Source organism: Perca fluviatilis, chromosome 12, assembly GCF_010015445.1.
Source record: "Perca fluviatilis chromosome 12, GENO_Pfluv_1.0, whole genome shotgun sequence".
Taxonomy (NCBI): domain Eukaryota; kingdom Metazoa; phylum Chordata; class Actinopteri; order Perciformes; family Percidae; genus Perca; species Perca fluviatilis.
The window spans coordinates 37,381,867-37,399,391 of NC_053123.1; the positions used below are offsets into that span (position 1 = coordinate 37,381,867).

A 17,525-nucleotide genomic window follows, 5' to 3' on the forward strand; every position below is an offset into this window, starting at 1 on the left:
AGGAATGATCAGAGAGAGCAACATCAGTCACCACAACCTTGGGAATGTTCAGACCCTTTGTGATAATCAAGTCCAGAGTGTGCCCCTTATTGTGCGTGGGCTGTGTCACATGCTGAGTCAGTCCATAGCTCTCTAAAAACACAACACAGTTCTTTGGTCCCTCTGTCCTGGGGGTTGTCAACATGAATGTTAAAATCACCAGCAATAATTACACGGTCAAAGTTAATACAGATTATAGACAGCAGTTCAGTAAAGTCGTCAAAGAAGGATGCACAGTATTTAGGTGGCCTGTAGATATTTAGAAGTAGAGCTTGAGGGGAGGATCTTAGCTGAAGAGCCACATATTCAAAAGAAGCAAAATTTCCGTAAGATAATTGCGTACATTGAAATGAGTCATTAAACAAAATGGCGACTCCACCTCCTTTCTTATTCACTCTATTCTCACTCATAAAACTAAAGTTAGGGGGGGCTGACTCAATGAGAACAGCAGCACTGTTATTATGGTCCAACCAGGTTTCAGTTAAAAACATAAAATCAAGATTGTGCTTGATAATAAAATCATTGATTAAAAATGATTTACCCGCCAAAGACCTAACGTTTAGTAGGGCTAGTGTTAGTGCGTTTTCATTTTTTGGGACAGACTGTGGCTGACGAGGAATGGATGTTAAATTTGCAAAGTTTGCAGTTACGTGCTTATTCGCCATTCTTTTTCTATTACCTATCACAACATAAATTGTGGAAGAACCTAATACGCAGGGCCCAGGCTTGTCTTGGAAAGAGTCATGAGTGCTACTAGGCATGCAGCCTGGACCCGGCCCATATCAGTTAACGCTTGCTGCATTTTGCACACAAGCATCCTTATCAGTTTGGGGAGAAGGAGTTAGCTCCGTCCTTGAGGGGGCAGAGGTGCCTGGCGTTTTTACGATGGGAGAAGGAAGGGGGCATACTTGGTTCCAGCATTCACCAGCTGCTTCATCTGGTCAGTGAACTCCAACATGGGGATGGGGGAAAGAGGGGAGAGCGACGTATCCTTAAAGAGGTCCTCAAAGCTGTCGTGGTTGTCCAAGGGGTTTGAGGAGTGTTGGACGGGTGAGAAGGGGTGTTGAGATTTCTCATCTCCGCTCTTTGGTCTCCCATGGTTAAATCTTTGCTCAGGTGGGGGCTGTGGTGGCTCACTGCCGCACTTTGTTGTGTCTTCCTCTTGTTTTGGTTCATCTTGTCTCGTGTCCTTGGCCAAGGGAGCAGATGTGTGGCGCAGAAAGTAAAGTAGGCTAGAGGTGAACAGCTTTACTCCTGACTTGTTAAGGAATAGTCCATCTGCTTTAAAAAGATGTCTGCAGAAAATGTTAAAATTGTCAATGAACTGCAGAGAATGGTTGTTGGTACATGCATTTGAAAGCCATCTGTTCAGTGCCAACAGTCTGCCGAATCTCTCAGCTCCTCCTCTGACTGGCGGTATAGGGCCACTGATAAACACCTTTGCATTTAGGGAGCTGACTGCGTTCAGCAGATTCATAAAGTCACGATTCAGCACTTCAGACTCTTGCTTTACAACATCATTTGACCCTATATGCAGTATAATGTTCTTCACAGTTGGGTGTGCTGCTATGATATCCTGGATTCTTTGGGCCAAGTCAGACACCATGTCTTTGGGAAAACAGAGTATTTTGGTGTTTTTACTGCTTTTTATATCTTTCACAGCAGAGTCACCCACAATCAGAGTTTGGGGCCCAGTTGTTAGCTTTCCCTGTAGCTTTTTACTTTTAGAATTGCTCTCAGTCCTTACCCTGCTGTGTGACGATGAGACGTAATCCAGGTCATGTCCAGGGTCCTGCAGCAGAGGAGCAAATCTGTTCTTCACCTGCACACTCAGTTGTTGGGGAGGCATTTTGTTGCTGATTTTCCCTTTTGCAGCTGTCCACAACTGTGTCCTGCTAAGTACAGGGGTTGAAGGGCGCTCTGCCTGGGTGGTACAGCAGGCCAGCCGTCGTATCACAAATCTCAGGGCGCTGTGCTCTGCCCGTTAGTCGTCCTCCCATTTCCCAGGAAAATGATTTACTCTTAGGCTTTGCACCAAAAGAGTTCCAGGGAGGACTGCCACTTGTTGATTTATTATCCGTTCCACAGCCCTCTTGTTTCTTTGTGGTCTTGCTGGTGTTAGTTAGCCGTGTGTTAGCATGCTTTTGTCCATTGTTTTGGGTCACTGGTAAAGTGGTGTCATTACACACAGTTCATTTACCGTTCGCTTACTTCTAACCGGTAAATTTTGGTTTCCAGAACTGCAATCTTCTGAAGGAGTTTGTAGTAGTCCTCTATGGAGAAGGGTGGCATCTTGCTGCTAATTAGCTAGCTACAGTCACTTTCGTACAGGACGCTAAAGCTATTGGTAGGCCCCGCTCACGCAGAAAAATGTTCAAAAATGACAGTAGCCTACTATGTCTACAAAAAATGTATAGTCCAGTGATTTATAAGTATCCAAGAGCCGCTGCTCATAGTTTCTCTCAGAGGAAAAGCAAGATTATCAGCAGAAATATGCAAGCAGAAGCAGGAGCAAGCAGTAGAGCGTCTGCACTGTAAGAAGTAATCTAAAAATAATAATAAATCTAAAGTAAATCTAAAGTAATGTTTCAATGGTATTTCACAATATATAATTTTTTTGAACCAGTGATTGTGCAAGTGCAATATTTCTTTAAAGATATGAATGCACAATGCAATGTTTTGAACATTGGACAGCCTGTGTTACAAGTGATGACCGTTTTGAGTTTTGTGTCTAGAGTTTTGAAAAATGACATCCAGGTTCTGAAATTAGTAGCAAAGTGATTGTAAAAAACTGTAATGATAATTAAACAGTTACTTATCATTTTGAGTAGTTGTATCAATTGATAGTTAGATGATTGTAATGTAATGAATAGACAATCATCTGAACTGTAATGTGTGAATTGCTTTTTGAAATAGTAGTACTTTGATGTTAAGTTGTGTCATATTGAACAGATGATCTTTGTTAAATGAACAAATGATCTTTGGTTTATGTGTATTGTATGCAAGCAATTGAAACAAGTGTTAGAGTTTTGAAAAATTATAATTGGTTTTGAGTTTTGTGTCTAGAGTGACGTCAAGGTTCTGAAATTAGTGCCAAAGTGATTGTAAAAAACTGTATTGGCAGTTAAGTTGGTCAACCATGTCACATGAATATTCTGCAGAGTTGCAAAAGAAGCCTTTTCATTTAAGTGGTCAGGTGGGTGGTTTTGCCCCTTGTGTTGTCTTATAAATTGGGTCACTATAAATGTTATTGGCATAACTAAATTGACCATTTCATAAAGCATGAAGTAATTTATCACTCAATTCTGGGTTACCCCTTTATCCAACTTCATTCCACTCATTAGTTTATTATTTTATTTATTTTTTACTTATTTTTTGCATTCATGGTCAACAGACCTCATTTACATGAATTATACCTAATTTCTAAGTAAGATGAGGATATACTATTAGTTGTTTTGGATTATAACAGACTGGTATATTCAATTCACTTTTATTTATAGTATCAAATCACAACAAGAGTTATCTCAGGACACTTTACAGATAGAGTAGGTCTAGACCACACTCTATAATTTACAAAGACCCAACAATTGTGTGTATGTGTGTGTGTGTGTGTGTGTGTGTGTGTGTGTGTGTGTGTGTGTGTCTGTCTGTGTCTTGTATCTTGTAAATATATCTTCTGTAAAGCTCAATAGTGCCCTATTGCACTACCAGGTCAAAATTCACCCGGGAAGACCATAACTACTATAAATTTGAATAAAACACCCAAAATGTTATGAAAGTTGTGAATATTAATTTACTTGCGAAGAGCATTGGAAGGGAACAATGCATGTTATTTTTGGTTAATTTGGTTGAAAGAAACCCAAATTTCTTATAAGAAACTTTGAAAACACGACAAAGTTAACCCGAAGACAACACAAGTGTTAGATGCCTTTTTACTGGCTGGTGTAAGATTAGAGTAACTAGTCAATAACTGCCACACATAGGCTAATAATATATGAATGCATATTTCATGTGATTTAAAAAATATTATTTAATAATTAAATACTTTATATCACCCTAAATAGCTAACTTTAGCCTAATCTGACAAGCTACAGGCAAACAATGTATTCATAAAGTGCTTCATTCTTCTGGCAAAAAATATTATAATCCTATTTCTATTTTAAAACAATATCCATTCTTACTCCCTTTGTGGCTTATATTAATGAATGTTGCTCAATTAAATACTTTATATAACCCTAAATAATTAACTGTAGCTTAATCTGACAAGCTACAGGCAATAGCTAAAGTACATTGTTCTTCTGGCAGTTATTAAAGCTCTTATACTTTTATTTTGACACGTTAATGTTACTTCCTGTCCAGAGCGGATTTCTTTTAGTCAACTTTGATCTTAAGACGTAAGACCAAAATAACATTATAAACGAGACCTGTGTTTCATCAGATTTTCAATGATTATGCACATTATAAAAATGAGCCCGTATTCTCGCTCTTGGGTTGAAACGGAAAGATAAATAACAAAAAAGCAACAGTTGAAAAACGAGCAATTTTCCACTTAATTTTCAAATTGCATGGACATTGAAAAAACGGGAAAACGGAGCTCATATTTCCGTTTTTTGGATTTAAACGAAAAACGAAATATCGACCCGTTTTTTTGTTTTTTCGTTTTTGGTTTAAAACGAAAAACGGATTATACTTTAGGGCCCTGACCATATAGGCTACATGCTTTTTGTCACCCAATTATTTGGCTTAACTGACTGATAAAATCTATTGAAATAGCCTAAATGTAAACATGTTCACGCATTGACAGACAAAAGGCACAATCTATTTTTGTAGGAGAGGGGAAGACCCATCTCATCGTTTAATCCTGTTGTGTTCAAAGTCATGTTAACCAATTTTACGTTCCCAGTCAAAAATAGATAGATAGATAGATAGATAGATAGATAGATAGATAGATAGATAGATAGATAGATACTTTATTGATCCCCAAGGGGAAATTCAAGGTTCCAGTAGCTTAAAGACATCACACACAACATACACATACATCACAAACAGGATCATAAAAAAAGCAACTCCACATAAATAGCATGGACAATGAAATAAAAAATACTAAATAAATCAAAAAGATAATAATACTAAATAAATGAAAAATGAAAAATCCACATGACTGTACTAAGGGATGTATAAGCATGAGACGCTTGCAGTGACAGGGCAGGGACTGACCCTGTGATTCAGTATGAGAGTGTGTGTCATGGTGGTAGTGCAAATAGGTCCAATAGTGCGAGGATAAAGTCTAGAGACCAGCATTAAATATATGCGTTAGCATACAGCTACATAATAGTTATAATAGAGTATGCTAACGTTAGATTGTAGTGGAACGAAGCAGCACTTTCCAAGGTCAAAAATCGCAGATAAAGGGTTCTGAACCAAACACTACCCAATCGGACATGTTTCAGCAGGAATGTGACCCGGAATTGGGGAGAATTTAACAACACTGCCAGCTAAGATGACATGTTTACTGCCGTTAGCATGTAGCTACTATAGTGGTATACAGCAGTGGTGATTGGAAGAGCTGTCATTCCGTCTTCGAAAGGACACTTATGTACGTTTACACTTCATCGCATTAATAATATACAGTCTATGGTTAATAGTCTTGATTGTTTGTATGACTATTGTATAAGAAAGATTTAATAAAAAAATAAAGTTGTGATGTTTGCTCGCTGTTGGTCGTCAAGTGTTTCAACACATGCGTGGTAAAGTCAAAGTCAAAGTCAAGTTTATTTCATCCATAAAAATGGAAATTACAGTGCTCACACCCGCCTAATACAATACAATAAATACAATATAATACAATACAATACAAAATTTATAAAAATGTACGTTTAAAGTGCTTGTTGTGCTGTCTGATAGCCTGAGGTATAAAAGAGAGAGCATACCGCTTAGTGCGTGTCACGGGAGGCCTTAGCCTACCACTACGTTCTCTAACCCTACCAGGCAGATTATCATGAAGAGGGTGACCCGGTTCCCTCATTATTTTCTGTGTCATTTTTGCCAGACGGTCTTCATATACTTGATCCACTGTATTTAACTCTCCTACCATTTTTCCAGCCCTTTTAGTCACTCTATCAATCCTGGCCTTCTCGGTTATCCCAGCATTCCCCCCCCAACCCACCACACAGTAGCTCCAAACACTACATATAACGGACATAAAAAACATTCTCACCACATCTGTATTCACCTTAAAGGACTGCAACTTCAAATTGTACAAATCACACAGGGACTGAGCCCTGTTCCACGCAAGCCCAACACAGTCCAACTTTTTCCTGAATGCAGATACTTTATCATGTACCAAAAAGACATAGATCATTTTATTATTTTTAATATTTTTTCACGCCTACTACACTAACCTTTTCTCAGAGTCTCTCTCTTTTTCCAAAGTGACAGATAAAATCTCTTACTTTTGACCTAAACAGGTGTTACTTTATGTGAATGTATACATTTTTAAATGGTTTCTTAACAAATGTCCTTGGTAACTTTGGCCCAAAGTAATCTGTGATAAACAGTATTATGTTTCATCTGATTATTTATTATCGTCAAATTAATCCAGCAATTATGTTTTTTAGTTCTCGATCGAATTTAAGATGTATAAGCTCAGATCAATGAGGCATGTGGGCCATAAATAACAAATAGACAAAACAATTGTATTATTCATAAGAATTTAAGTTAATAAAAACATCTAAAACAAAGAATAAATGTATTATTTAAATTGGTATATGAGTATTAATGGAACGGTCATTTTGTCAGTCATGACAGACTGAGAAAGTAATTTGTCCCCAGGGCCAGACAACTCTACAATGCTTCACTAAAGAGAAGAGGAGAGAGAGACTTCTCTGCATAGTCTGTCTGCCTCTCCTCCCTCTGCACCACTTCCACTACCTCCTACAATAACAGTTATGTACTGACTGTCCACTGGCCCACTGTTTACTGTTTACACTGTTTACTGGCTATATTAGCCCATATATGCACAATCCCTCCCTCCTCCCACCAGCCTGGACTGAGGTCTAACATAACTTAATACATGAACAATGGCTGTAACCCTAATACTTCAAACCTCTAATATTGACTTTTGATCTCTTATATTGTCCATATTTAATGCTGGTCTTTAGACTTTATCCTTGCACTATTGGACCTATTTGCACTACCACCATGACACACACTCTCATACTGAATCACAGGCTCAGTCCCTGCCCTGTCACTGCAAGCGTCTCATGCTTATACATCCCTTAGTACAGTCATGTGGATTTTTTAAATTTATTTAGTATTTTTTATTTCATTGTCCATGCTATTTATGTGGAGTTGCTTTTTTTATGATCCTGTTAGTGATGTATGTGTATGTTGTGTGTGATGTCTTTAAGCTACTGGAACCTTGAATTTCCCCTTGGGGATCAATAAAGTATCTATCTATCTATCTATCTATCTATCTATCGATCTATCTATCTATCCTACACAAAAATAGATTGTGCCTTTTGTCTGTCACTGCGTGAACATGTTTACATTTAGGCTATTTCAATAGATGTTTTCAGTCAGTTAAGCCAAATAATTGGGTGACAAAAAGCATGCATATAGACTATTAATTTTACATATAGACTATTAATTTTACAGGCTAACATATACAGTGTGGGTAAACTCTTAATTTGAAAAACAATAAATGCATATCCTGCCAATCAGATTTAGCACCACCCACAGGCGAAAATCGGAATATCAAGTGGTTTTTCTGATTTCCATGCAAGAACGGGAAAACCAAAAATCAAGTCATAATTTCGATTTTTCGTTTTTCTAAAAAAACGGAAAAACGGAAAAAGGAGTTGTTTTCTCGTTTTTTCGATTTCATATGTGACAGCAAAAACAAATGAACGAACGGTACCTGGACCCAGGAAACAGAAAGATGAAACAGGTAACAGAAAGATGAAACAGGAAACAGAAAGATGAAACAGGAAACAGAAAGATGAAACAGGAAACAGAAAGATGAAAGGCAGAAAGATAAAAGGAACAGAAAGATGAAACAAAAAAAAAAAAGAAAGATGAAACAGGAAGCTGATCCAAACTAACGGTCCATCCCAGTTCCTGCTGGACTTCACTTGTAGTCGTAAACACAGGAACTGTTAACAGTTCAGATATGAGACGACATTCTTCATACAGACTGTCGTGGAAGTTTCCTTTGCAGCAGGGGGAGAGTTTTCAGAGTTTAGTAAATTGAAACAAATAAGACAGACTGAGACTAAAACCAAGTTGGGTTTTTGTATTTTATCAAAAAAGATATATTTGCAAATAGGATCAACATGATTTCACAAAAGGCTGCAGCCCAGTGTGGAGTCAGTTTCTCCAATGAGTGAACAGAACACCAGGCTTATATGCATCTTCAGAGTGACAGCACACACACTTATTATGACGCTACAGTTCTTACAGGCAATCTGATACACATGAAGACAATCAGAAAAATACAAGAGACATCTTGGAGTCATCTCACCTCGTCCTCCCGGTACGACTTTCACCCCCCAGTTACATCTTAACTGGCATGAGAAAACTAGAGATAGTTTTAGGGTGACCATGTACCTTTATCGGTTCAGGCTAACAGTGCTCACATCATGTTCCAGACTGCATGTCTCACAAAGTTAGAATCAAAATCTGCATGTGGGAATGAGATAGACTCTTTCAGCATTTGTGAGAGAATTAAAGTACGAATTAAACATAAAAATATAAGGAATTGTGCTTAAATGTAATTTTCCCATTACATTCCACCCTTTTGATTTCAACCTAATCACAATACACAAATTACTTTAATGATTACATATATTTTTTGCAAATAGCGTCTTCCATGTCCATGTCTTCTATTGTCAGAGGTTGCTAGCACTTGACAAATCGTTGGAAACAATCTTTACCATTGTTTCGGTGTGTGTGTGTGTCAGTGTGTGTGTGTGTGTGTGTGTGTGTGTGTGTGTGTGTGTGTAGTCCCCTTCTTGGCTGTTTTGAGCCTCTGTAAGAAGGAGCATTTAAACACACTGCTTTTCAAAGTTTGATCTATGTCATCATTGATTCAAAAATATTGCTTAAATGGGGTTAGTCAATTAAACAAGGTTCATACAGATAGTTATAGTAAACATTTTCTGTTACAAAAAAAATGTCAATATCGAAAAGTCCTCACATTTTATGAAACTGGAAACGATCAAAGCAGTTTTTCTGTCAATCAATTAATTGATTTAGCAACTAATCATTTCAGTTGGACTTGTAGGCCTATATATTGGTCGGGTAGTTTGATGACAATAAAACATTATATTTCATAAACATATGTTTATTGTACAAAAATCCTAATTCTTTTTAACCCAAATATATCAGATTACAAATAGCATCTGTAAGCATTTGACAAAATTCTGATACTAACTTTTTTGTCTTTGAAATCCAAATTAGTTATTCCTAAAAATTACATAATTTGTCTTTGAAATCAAAAACCAACTTGTTTGTTTATCACCTATATGAATTTCCCCAGTGTGGGCTAAATTCCCTCAGATGAAAGCAAGAAGTAGATCAAATATAATTGACTTCCGATTGAAAGTAACTGTTAAATTTAACTCCTATACAATCCATCAATAGGAAACCTATTGTCCTAATTCAAAAGTACTTTTAGCTCTCTGGTACCAGCAGGAACTAGCCTGGAAGGCAACTTCTTGTTTCTTCTAAACTTTTAGGCATTTGAGTCAATTCAAGTTTTTATGTAGGTGTGCTGAAAGCTCAGAGACAGAAGGTCTTGTGGCAGACTCCTCCTCGCTGGACACGCCTGCTGTAACCTGAGCCAGTCTCTCATAGACTGGCATCCAGTGCACTTCTCTCTAAAGCTCTGGTTTCCTCTAAGCTTTTCCTGACTGAATTGTTATCCCTTCTATTTATAAAGTATACTAGTATATTATATATTATTATCTTTATGGTATAAAAGTATTATCTTTTACTGTTTATAAGAGTTATCTTTAACTTATATTATATTTTACTTTTCGTGTAAACATATAAATATGAGAGTAAATATTAAATGAATATGTGTATACCATTGTCTTAGTACATTACTCATAATGTACATCATTAAGCAGTCACATCAACATTAAACATTTTCATTTAGATCACATGTGTCAAACTCAAGGCCCGCGGGCCAAATCCGGCCCCTTGCAGATTTAGATCCGGCCCGTATATCAATTTGGGTTCACAATAAATTTTGGCCTACCTAGTTGTGCGCCAAACCAAAAACACTGGTAAGTATTTTTTTTAAATGCAATTACGTATCATTCAACGCAGAATATGTCAGATTTGCCGACTCTGAGACTCAAAAATTTCCCCAGAATCAGAGAGTTCTCATATTCAGGCTGTGAAACAGGTTGTTGTTAAAAAAAATCAATGTTTTGCTTGATTTGCTAAATTCTATGATGGCTAAGGAACTCTTTTGATGACTTTTGTAGGGCTTCATGTCAACAAAAATGCGACATACAAAAAGGTGACAAATGTCTGAGAAAGCCACAAAAAAGTCTGAACAAAAACAAATAAACTGTACATGTCTGGCCCATGGTGTGATTCTTTTTCCAGTGTGGCCCTTAGTGAAAATGAGTTTGACACCACTGATTTAGATATTTAGTCTTAATCATATCTCCAAGTTGTTGATACATTTAATCCTCATGGTTTCAAACACCATCTCAGCACTTACCCAAACCTACACAACTTACACAGGTCACCAGGAAAGATGCAGCAAGTGCAAGAGTCTAGAAAAATACAAATGAAGGTATTCCCCTTTTCAAACCAGGTTTCTAGGAAGTCTTTGAATGGATCATTTATGCCTGTATTTACCCAAAAATAGTTTACGGATGTTTTATGTCAGACTTTACCTAAAGCCAAAGTTATTTCTATCAAATTTTCATCAATCCAATTCAGATTTGAACAGTGAAACGTACTTTAAACATTTCTTGACACATCAACTAAATACTTATCTTAAAAGTAAAAATAAGTACTTCTAATTATCTTCTCCTAATAGTGTGTGTATTTTCAGAATGTGAGTCTGTGTGCTACTTAACTTCACAGTGTGTCAGATGTGTCAGAGCAGGACGGTCTCTCGCTCCCCCCCTCCTTCTCTCAGTCCGTCTGCTGGTCCGTACCTCCAGACGGTTTTCACCGGTCCTGCAGCTGGAGGGGGAGCGAGATGGACGCCACTGACACAAATGAGGCGCCGTGTGGCACAAAACAGAACTCCAAAAAGCATTATTTGTTCTTTTATCAATATTATCACTTGGAGTGAATATCAATAATTATAAAACCGCATTTCTTTCCCTCATGCTGGTTTAGCTCTATAAAATCCATACAAATTGTGCTAAAAAGGAAACACTGGTTTTATAATTGTTCTCTTTTAGATTACTTTAAGGGTTGTGTTTCAGTAAATAGTGAAAGTCAATCAAAACAAAACTAAATTTTCTTTAGAATAGTTTTTAAATTAAAAAGATTATGTGAACACCCCATTCATTAAACACCCTATTTATTATTGCTACTATATCCCTTCTATTTGAGGCATGACAAGCTCATGACTAAAAAACGCAGCACATATAAATAATCTGTTCAGTGGTTTAGCCATTAACACTGCCCTGTGTTACACAGCAAAACCTGAATAAAAGCAACACAAAATTCAATAAATCATTTCTTTTAAAAGAAAACCAATCACCAAAGTGTTTTCAACATCAACATCAATTAATTGAGTTTTAACCTATTTGTGATATAGCAAATCAAAATACAAACAAAGTCTTTAGTGCAGCTTTACTGAAAAAAAACCTCACTAGAGATATTAAATTAAATTAACTGTTTTTAGGCTGAAATCTCATATCAACCTGTATTGGTTTCAATATAACCAATAAACTAAGACGAATTAAACAAAAATATGTTGTTTATTTTCTTTTTATCTCTAGTTTGCAACCCAAAGTTATACTACCCGCTGTCTGGTAGTTCTAAAAATCATTATAAATTAAAGTTTTTTAGGCCTATAGAACAAACCTAAGTACTTCTAATTTGACCTCTATTTATCCAATGTGTTACCTGATATGGGAAACATATCACATTCTTATAATTCATGACAAACTATATCAAAAATCATTGCTGAACCATTTACTGTACACACACACCTCCTGTTTCTCTCTTATCTCTGAGTGTGTGTGTGTGTGTGTTGCTATGGCCTTGCTGCTCTGTAAGCTTAGTCTACAGTGAGGGTTAACCAATCACCTCACTGAGTGGCTCTACTGCTCTCATTGTGTTTGTTAGCATGTCATCAGGAATTTGTGCCTTTTACATAATACATAATACGTTACCAGTTGGTCCTCACACAGTGGTGTATCTGGTGGGTGTCCTCTTTACCCAAGTCCAATGTGTGGAGGTGCTGTACACAAAATCTCAAAAAGGGTGACCGGTTAAGTCGCTTGCGCGTGCACATTCTATACCTCAGTACAATAAGCAGAGCTTTTGTCAAATGTAGGCATGTTGCATTTTGAATGCAAACCACTATACTTGAGATTTTGGTAGGAATTCTCCATTTTGGAATTATTCAGTGAGTAGGGCTTTGGCTCCTACACTGGCTGACAGTAGTCTTGACCAAAAAATAAATAAATAATCATTTGTGAACCTATGTTGTTTCACCATTGTGAAACAATTGTTTTTCCCTCAATTGTATTTCCATCATACTAATCATCCCCCCTTTTTACACATGGTTTTTAACCCATGTGTCAACTTTGCAAAAGTTTAGTTTAGGAAAGAAAAAGCTGGATAGCCTTCTGTTAGGAAGAATGAGCTCTACTGCTTGTACTGAGAGATGAGATGGCAGAGGTACAAATCGGATAGCATCAGAAACACCTACAACAGAGAAGCCCACACGGTTAGGCCACTGCTAGAGTCTCTGAGAGAACTGTTAACCTAAAAAAGTGAAATCAGGGTTAGTGAGAGGTGTGTCAGAGAGGTCAGGTCATGGTATTCAGACCCCCTTTAGCTCTGCAACACCATTGTTTCTCTCTGTCAGCTGGTGTGTGTGGAGAATAAAATCAGGGTTAAGAACAGTGCCTCTGTTAGAGTGACATTTTGCAATCTAACAGAGTAGTAATATCTAAGGTACCTGGCCACAGATAAATAGAGTTTTTCATTCTGTTCCCACAAAATGTGTGACACAGAATGTGGAACAGGGCGTATTTAATGCTTCGAGCGGCAGAATCAAGAAAGAGAAATTTGCAACCGGACGGAGTTTTGCCACCGTGGTGTTGCAGCAACACAGAGCCACGCAGCTCTTGTGCTCATCAACGGTCTGCATGAACTGTTTTTAGGGATCTGGCAGTCCCAGCGTCGGGGAAGACTGCAGAGCCAGTTTCATATTCACGAACGCTTCATTAGCTTCAGCAGCAAAAAGTCTTACAGTGACCTCAGGAACGTGTACATACATTTTACGTGACAGGCTCAAGTAAATCCTAATCATTAACACTAAACTGAAAAAGCTGCTATTCTGTTCATTTTACATGAAAACAGCACTGTACCAAAAAACTTTCTTTCGAGGAAGGAAAAAGCAGATGCAGCCTTGAGAGATGTAGAAAAAACACAAGCTGGGCACTTTAAAAAACTATATTGGTTGTCAGTCAAGCCACAACACAGTCAGTATCAGTCCAAATCAGATGTCAGGTTGTCAAACTGTCATTATGTCGCTAAAGAACCGTTTTGAGCATTCTTCATCAGGCCCTGTAGTAACATGAGCTGTGTAGTTCAGGTTGTCAGGTTTCATGCAGTCAGAGGCAAGGCTGATTACAGACGCTGCCTCAGTGAGGTCATTTTAGCCACACTGTGATTAACAAATGTGGTTTTGTTAGATGCATCATTATGAGAAATTCTCAATCCATCAGGTGTTGAGGTTAAGCCAATGTTAAAAGTGCACATTAAATCACTACCTGAGCAAAATAAGTGGATATAAATCAGACCCCAAAAAAGTTTCCCATGTATATGAGAAAGGAACAGAAAATTGTTCTCTTACTGTTTAATCTGTATTCCCAGTTGACCAAATAGAATGACCACTGCACTTCAGTGTCAAATCTTTAGCTCTAATAATCAAGTTATGTGAGTGGAACCCCTTTAACTTTACACTCAGTAGTAGGCATCTTCTTCCAGGTTTCAGAAGATAACATACTATAATGGTTTAACTGATTAGATTCTTATTCCAGAACTTTCTAACCTATCAATTATCCCTAATAGCAAAAACAAAAACAGTGTATCAGTGCCAAGCATTTCTTCATTGCATGAAGCGTGTGTGTGTGTGTGTGTGTGTGTGTTAGCACTACCTTCCTCATCAGCTGTTGGACTCAGCCAAACAGAGGGACAAGTGCTGTTCTCTGTCTGAGGTGTTTTTTTCTTTTTCTTCAGGCAATTACATACCCAATGTCCAAAGTCCTTGCAGTACCAACACTGGTCTGGGTTGCAGGGCTCACCATTTTACCCCCGGTACCCGCCTCGGCCTCTTCTGGCTCGACCACGTTCTTCGTGGGAGCGGCCTTTTTCGGGTCCGCGCTCCATATGTTGCCCACCAGCCTGTTGTAACATACAGACAAACGCTTCAAACATGGTTTTCTGACGTACTTGTTCTTTAGTTGAGTCTGTGTCCTCTTCGTCCCTCCGTTTCTCCAACTTGTCTTCCTGATTTTTAGAGAAAGCTTCAGAAAACTGATGAGGATTGGTGTATGTGTGTTGCATTCTTTCCCTGAAAACATTCTTTGTTTTTCCTGTACTCAGTATCTTTAAATCCTCTTAATTTTGTCTTTTTCATTAGTTTTTTCTCTTGTTCTCCTAATTCCTGTTTGAATATTTTCAATTTGCCCGAATTTAAAACCAAAAATGTTCGACCAATACGGCAGACAATCCAAACTTTTGAGCCATATTTTGGCACCATGTCACCCACCACGGTTCCCCTAGGGATGTGTGACCCGGATCAACCCGATCCGTTACCCATTACACTGGGAAGAAGTACTTCTATCCTACTTACAATCTTCACTGTAAGGCCCGGTTTCTATCTTATTTCGGAAAAACCCAAGCACAAAAAAACCTAACAGTTTCTGAAAAACAGTTTATTAGATTTACTTCAAAACCTAATTAGATTTGTCCCCCGAAAATCTATAAAGCAAAGTCACAATTATGTATCTATCTATACAACCTTAAAAATACCAACAAAATCTATACAAACAACCCCAATGTTTATCCTATCTCAGTGTCCAAAGTCAGTATTTGTTTCTGTATTTTTACTTCAGCCAATTCAAATTACTCTGAATTCAATTTAAATTAGAGTATGATCTTACCCTGCTGCGTGGAATTGCTTCCGTCTTAATAGATCAGTGTTGGGTCAGTAGAGGCCTCCGTGGTTTCTGATCCTCTCTCTCTGAATGCTTTTTGGGCGAGGTAGAGGTGAAGATCGTTGGATCTCGGATCGCGAGTCCTCAGTCAACCACGGAGTCTCTTTTATCTGACCCCTGCACATGATCTCCCATCTCGTCGCCATGTTTGTCGTGGAAGTTTCCTTTGCAGCAGGGGGGAGAGTTTTCAGAGTTTAGTAAATTGAAACAAATAAGACAGACTGAGACTAAAACCAAGTTGGGTTTTTGTATTTTATTAAAAAAGATATATTTGCAAATATAGGATCAACATGATTTCACAAAAGGCCGCAGCCCAGTGTGGAGTCAGTTCCTCCAATGAGTGAACAGAACACCAGGCTTATATACATCTTCAGAGTGACAGCACACACACTTATTATGACGCTACAATTCTTACAGGCAATCTGATACACATGAAGACAATCAGAGGAATACAAGAGACATCTTGGAGTCATCTCACCTCCTCCTCCCGGTACGACTTTCACCCCCCAGTTACATCTTAACTGGCATGGGAAAACTAGAGATAGTTTTAGGGTAACCTTGTACCTTTATCGGTTTAGGCTAACAGTGCTCACATCATGTTCCAGACTGCATGTCTCACAAAGTTAGAATCAAAATCTGCATGTGGGAAATGACATAAACTCTTTCAGCATTTGTGAGAGACGTAAAGTACGAATTAAACATAAAAATATAAGGAATTGTGCTTAAATGTAATTTTCCCATTACAAGACTATCATTTGGTTTCATCCTTTAATAAAAACCTGATGAAGAGCTCTCACAACTTTATTTCTTCTGGATAATATTCAACAAACAGAAACACTCAGTCTGCTGACAGACAGCGAACGCACCGCGGGATCATCACTTCACTGAAATAAATACAAACACAAATCTTTCATATTAGAGAAACCATAAAGAAGCATCCTTTAAACTCCTGCTTTCATTTATTCATCCTGATTTACTCTCCAGACACAAGAAGAACAACTGAGAAACAGACTTTTATTTTGACATCCTTTAAATAAAACAACGTTTGACTCACTGAGTTCATATCTGAGAATAGTTTTTAGTTTCAGATATGAACTCAGAGAGAAGAGAGGAAATAAACTGCTGTCAGATTATTGGCCGGTCTCGGAGAAAACTTTATTAACACACAGAATACACTGAAATAATACATTTAAATAAAAACAGGAGACAGACACACACACACACACACACACACACACACACACACACACACACACACACACACACACACACACACACACACACACACACACACAGACACACACACACACACACACACACACACACACACAGAGACACACACACAGAGACACACACACACACACAAACACACACACACACACACCCACAGACACACACACACACACACACAAACACACACACACACACACACACACACACACACACACACACACACACACACACACACACACACACTCCACAGGAAGTTGTTCAGAGTTTTCAACATAAAACACATGATGATATAAAATAACCCGATTATTGGCTGTCTGACAGTCTGGTGAGGTCGGTGACTCGAGTCTGTTCGGTGTGTCCCGTGCCGTCGTCAGTCTGGGGGGCTGTCGCGTTCATTTTGGCCGATCTGACATGTTCAGTCGGAGGGGGGCAGTCTTGACTCACCCGGACATGGGGAGCAGAATGAGGTGACTAGAGTCTCTCAAAATCTGATGAAAATCTTTTACAGTTTTTTCCAACTGCTTACACACTAAATCTTTTCATGTCACACGAGTTTTGAAACCTCTCACTCAAAGTAATAAACTACACAGCAAATCTCCAAAACCATAAACTACTTCTCAGCCTTTCACTCAGCTTTCAATTAAATAAAACACTTCTTTCAAAACATTACACACAATTCTCTACCTAAGACATATAAATCTAACAGGAAGTGACTTGCTATCCATTTCTAAACACAACCAATCAAAATGCATGCTCCATACTACATGCAACTATCTAATGACTATTTCAGCATTACCAATCAATCAGACTTTGTTTTGC

The 17,525-nt window shown here is 38.0% G+C and overlaps 1 long non-coding RNA gene across 1 annotated transcript; it reads right to left on the reverse strand.

Annotated features, from left to right (window-relative positions):
• Positions 1–1,904: 1,904 nt before the first annotated feature.
• LOC120570198 lies at positions 1,905–12,641 on the reverse strand. Its single transcript, XR_005641028.1, has 3 exons — positions 12,402–12,641; positions 6,315–6,320; positions 1,905–1,914 (listed from the first exon to the last, which is right to left on the reverse strand). It is a non-coding gene; the product is annotated as an uncharacterized LOC120570198 (long non-coding RNA).
• Positions 12,642–17,525: the final 4,884 nt, after the last annotated feature.